Source organism: Acinonyx jubatus, chromosome B2 (assembly GCF_027475565.1).
Source record: "Acinonyx jubatus isolate Ajub_Pintada_27869175 chromosome B2, VMU_Ajub_asm_v1.0, whole genome shotgun sequence".
Classification (NCBI taxonomy): domain Eukaryota; kingdom Metazoa; phylum Chordata; class Mammalia; order Carnivora; family Felidae; genus Acinonyx; species Acinonyx jubatus.
In genome coordinates this window covers 132,695,219-132,700,383 of record NC_069385.1, presented here as the reverse complement: position 1 = coordinate 132,700,383, position 5,165 = coordinate 132,695,219, and the positions used below count along the sequence as shown (strand labels likewise).

At 45.4% G+C, this 5,165-nt stretch overlaps 1 long non-coding RNA gene across 1 annotated transcript; it reads left to right on the top strand.

Moving 5' to 3' along the window:
• Positions 1-3,148: 3,148 nt before the first annotated feature.
• On the top strand, positions 3,149-4,840 carry LOC128315435 (uncharacterized). The gene is made up of 3 exons (XR_008298181.1): positions 3,149-3,594; positions 4,386-4,530; positions 4,718-4,840. It is a non-coding gene; the product is annotated as an uncharacterized LOC128315435 (long non-coding RNA).
• Positions 4,841-5,165: the final 325 nt, after the last annotated feature.

Here is a 5,165-nt window from a genome sequence, read left to right as displayed (position 1 = left end):
ATGAGGCACACTGAACACCTGAAATGGGCATCATAGTTCTGCATCACAACCAACGGATGACCCAACAGTTGACCAAGGGCAAGGCACAACTTTTTGGTCATCAGAGTCCTAATAGTTTTTGTCGTATTCTAGCAGGTCTCATTTAAGACCTAGGATGAATTTAAAGAACCCGTCTCTCTCTTTGGGGCTCCCCTCACCCTCACTGGTCCCACTTGGAAAAGTGAAAAAAGCCTGGCAGCTTTAGAACATATTGGACAAGAGCAAAATGCTACCTAGATGCTAAGATAAGTTCCGTGGTTATGTTTCTCTGAAATGCTTACACTTTGCCGGCTTTCCACTGAGTAGTTTTCAAGCCTGAGCATACCCACGAGACACATTCGTATGCCCTTGGCTTTGTTTAAGCGCCCACATCCGCATGGCGGGGTCACTAAGGCAGCTGTGCCTGTGGACACAAAGCTTGTTGTGTTCTCTGACTTCCAGCTGTGTTCCCTGCACCTGTCTTTACCTTCTGTTCTGGACGTTGCTGGAATGTCTGCTAGTTTTCCGTATCAACCCTGTGGAGGAACAGAAACATGTTGCCTTTTCTGAACGAGACTTTGCGTGTGTGTGTGTGTGTGTGTGTGTGTGTGTGTGTAACTTCCTAGAAACCAGAAATGTTTTCTCCTGCCAGGCGCCACAGTGGGCCTTCCTGCGCGGGAGGTCATTTCAATAAGGACTCGGAGCTTAGTAAGTGGAGAAAAGAAGGTCGTTCTCAGACAGGATGTTGGGAAGACGCCCCGAGTGAGCCTTGCTGGGCAAGAGACGCCAACAGGACCAAGAATGTGGACCAGTCCCCCAGGAAGTTATTCATGAGCCTGCGCTGGATGATAAACAGGCAACCAAAGCCTTTCTAAACAACAAAAGTCACAATGCTTCAAATTCCAGAAAATCCTTGAACAATGACTGGACATTCCTTATCTCCGATCTGCTTATTTGTGCACTAAATACTTTCAAAGAAACCAGAAAGTGGGGTTCTGACTTGGGGTGCAGAGCTGAATGAAGCATACAAGGAGATGTGTGGCCAATCGCCCTGCTCCCCTGTTCCATCCTCCTTTACCGGGAGCACGAGTCTCCTGTTGCTGGGCTAGCTTCTCCCCTTCCTCCCCTCCCCGCCACCCACTCCCTGTTGCCTGGAGTTACCTTTGCCCCCAAAAGCCACCTTGGGCTGAAGGCCAGCATGAAGTTGCTTCAAGCTTGATCAGCAGAACAGGGTCAAAGGCAGCAAGTTGCCTCTGCTGTTCATGTTACCAAGAGATGTGAGCTGATCGTGTTAGCAAGTTCTTCCGGAAGAAACAAAAAGACAATTTGGGCAACTAGAAATTTCATATATATGGGAATATATATCCACCTGATTTGAAAGAGGTATCAAAGCGCCTTGATGGTACATTTAAAAAAATTTTTTTTAATTAAGTTTATTTATTTTTGAGAGACAGAGAGAGACAGAGAACGAGCAGGGGAGGAACAGAGAGAGAGGGAGACACAGAATCCGAAGCAGGTTCCAGGCTCCAAGCCGTCAGCACAGACCCCGACTCGGGGCTCGAACTCACAAACTATGAGATCATGACCTGGGCCGAAGTCGGACGCTTAGCCGACAGAGCCACCCAGGAGCCCCGATGGTACATTTTTAAATTAAATTACAGCACATGTTATTATGTATATGTATATGCATATACATATATGTGTGTATATAATCATGAAATGATATTCTGAATATCGTTTTCTAAATAAATATAAATATCTGCAGAATATAAAATTTGATTCTGCAGACAGTGATATGTGTACCACTGCCCGATACTTGTTTATTGGCCAGACCCCAATTCTTCATGACAGGGAACATCAATGCTCATTTGTCATTTGTTTTACAAGTTGAGTTCAAGTTGCACTTGAAAATGTTACTACATTTTTCTTTTCCTGAGCCCAAATGTCCATCAACAGGTGAATAGATAAAGGAGATATAGTATATATATATACAATGGACTATTATTCGGCTCACAAACAGAATGAAATCTTGCCATTTCCAACAACGGGGATGGAACTAGAGTGTATTAGGCTAAGTGAAATCAAGCAGCCAGAGAGAGACAAATATCATACCATTTCACTCATATGTGGAATTTAAGATACAAAACAGATGACCGTAAGGGAAGGGAAGCAAAAATAAGATAAAAACAGAGAGGGAGACAAACCATAAGAGACTCTTAAATACAGAGAACAAACTGAGGGTCGCTGGAGGAGTGTTGGGTGGGGAGATGGGCTAAATGGGTGGGTGATGGGCGTTAAGGAGGACGCTTCTTGGGATGAGCACTGGGGTGTTACATGTACGTGATGAATCACTAAATTCTACTCCTGAAATCATTATCACACTATATATTAACTACCTCGGATTTATATTTTAAAAATAATAAAATGATAAAAATTTAAAAATTTTTTCCTTTCCCCACTCCCTCTGCCCACCAGATTCCCCTTTACCTACTCTAGTTTTGCTTCTGTTGTCTTTCTGTAACTTCTAATGTGCCACCCAATGTCTTTACGGTTTATTGTTAGCCATCTGTCTCCCACACTCCCCTCCCTCCCTTATAACGTGAGCTTTCACGGCAACAAGTTTTGTTGTTTTTCCACGTGTTTCAAGTGCACAGGCCAGTGACCGGCACATACTAGACATTCAAAATTAATTTATGAGTGAAGGAATACATGAATGAATGAACTGAATGAATGACTGACTGAGTGAATGAATGAATGAGTGAATGAATGAACTGAATGAATGACTGAGTGAATGAATGAATGAGTGAATGAATGAACTGAATGAATGACTGAGTGAATGAATGAATGAGTGAATGAATGAATGAGTGAGTGAATGAACTGGATGAATGAATGAATGAGTGAGTGAATGAATGAATGAATGAGTGAATGAGTGAATGAATGAACTGAATGAATGAGTGAGTGAATGAATGAATGAATGAATGAGAGTGAATGACGGCATCTGTCTCACTTTCAAAATCCAACAGCTTCAGATACTTACCTGGCACCGGTGAAGACAACTGGTCAGTGTGGAAATACATGGAAGGTGGGGTTGGTACCGGATGGGGTGGGGGGGTTACTTTCTGGAGGATGGACGGCTCAGCCACCCAGGCACTAATTAAGATTTGACAAAAGAGGTGTCTGTAGAGCAAACGGGCAGATTTTACGAGGGCAGGGGGAAGAGCTTAGATGACAGGTGTTTAAAACTAAAGCCATTTTTCCTGGGATGGGCACCCATCCTGGCATTCAGCCCTGGCACACTGATGAGGAGGTACAGGGCTTGAATCAATAGCTGTGGGCTTCTGTTCGGAAACCCTAGGGCAAGCCCAGAGATCCCCTAGGAGGCATAATGGCCTCATTATTATGTTAACCAGAAGGCTGAGGTTTCTGAAAAGGGCACCTCCCTTTCCTGGGTTTGTTTCACCCAATTCCCTGCACTCAGCTGAGCGCCCTCGGGCACTGTCTCTGGAGGGCAGGCGACCCACTGGATCTTAAACCAGCTTGTGGCCTCTGGACAAAATGTCCTCGAATTAAAGGAAGGTAAAGGGAAGGGGGAGGGGAGGACGCTGAACGTCGGTGCAGAGTTGGTTGACTCAAAGGTTAACCACCCACTGACACAGAGGAGAAATAACCTTTCTGGAGCCCAGTTTTCACTAGCTGCTTGAGCTGCAAAGGAATAGAGAGATTGCACGGAGTCAGAGCTGAAGACAGCCTTGATTCGGTTCACTGGATTCTAGCTTGCCAAAACAAGCTTGCCAAAAACAAACAAACAAACAAACAAACAAACAAACTGAAGAGGCTGGGGGTGAGCAGCAGCTTTTATAGAGTCTTAAATGTAAAACCAACCTGCCACGTATTGTGTTAGAAACATGCACGCCTTGGTAGTTCTGTTGCCATCTCTGTTTCAATGGTCAGCATGGCCCATTTCAAAGACCTGCCCCAGTCCTCCCTTGCCCCAGCCCCACTGCATTTTTCTGAATAAACCCTGTGCCCAGGGTCCAGCGCGCCCTGCTCAGAGCGAAACTTGAAGAACTCGAAGGCAATGACTTCTCTCCTCTCCCTCTTCTGGCTATCTAGCTGGCCACGGATTCTCAAGTTTGGCTTTCACTTGAGCTGACCCAGGTCTTGTTTTCCTGGGACTTACAGTTTTTTTTTTTTTGCAGGTGGTTCCCCAGGAAGGCCTCCAGTGTTTCCCCATTCGTGATAGCTTTCTATTCTATTTTCAGCCTCTGCACCAATAACCCTTTTTGTTCTCTCTGGAGCCCCCATGCTGACAGGGCGTCCTTCCTCCTTTATAATCTGTCTGTCTTTCTGTATATTTATCTCTGCAGGAATGTAACTCCAAAGAAAGAAAAGTCAGCTCCAGGTTTATTCCCTGCAGCTCAGCTGGCTGTTTATGTCTCTACAAAGCATTCACCCCAGAAAGGAATGTGTACAGCTGGAGGCATCACAGAAAACAACACACCCCAATGTCAGGTAACTGAGTCAGGTACACCGGGAACTCAAAACAGATCTATTTTTCCCTTTGTATGAGGACAAATGGAACCGTGAGTGCCCAAACTCCAGTGGGAGAAAGCGGCTGCGGGGGGGAGAGGGGGTGTTGGGAGAAACAAAACAAGTGGTGTTTGGATCTGTTTTTTTTCTTTTTTTTTTCCTTTCCCAGGGCTCCTGCACCCCGCCCTCAGGGCAGCCAGGCCAAGAACAGGAGTTGATTCTTGACGGGAAAGCTCCAAATGAGACCGGACCTTGAAGGTTCTGCCCTGGAGCGCTGGAGGCTGGGGCGGGGAGGGGAGGGAGGGGGGGAGGGGGTTGTGTGAGTCCTATCTGTGGCTTTGGATGAGTCCTTTGTAGTTATGTTACCTATTCCCAATTCCTAAAATAAAGGTGATTAAGAGATTATTCAAAAAGGAAGCTTCTGGAAGCTGATAAAAATTGACTGCTATAAGCTTAGAGGCAGAGTGGGTCTTTATGCTACTTTATTCTTCCACAGAACCTTTTAAATAGGCATGGTAAGATTTTAAAAGGCAAGGTCTAGGGAGTGTAATAGGCGAAAACGCTCAGACACCCTCCTGCTCTGAGCCATTTTCTAACCCTGACACCTGTCAAATGAA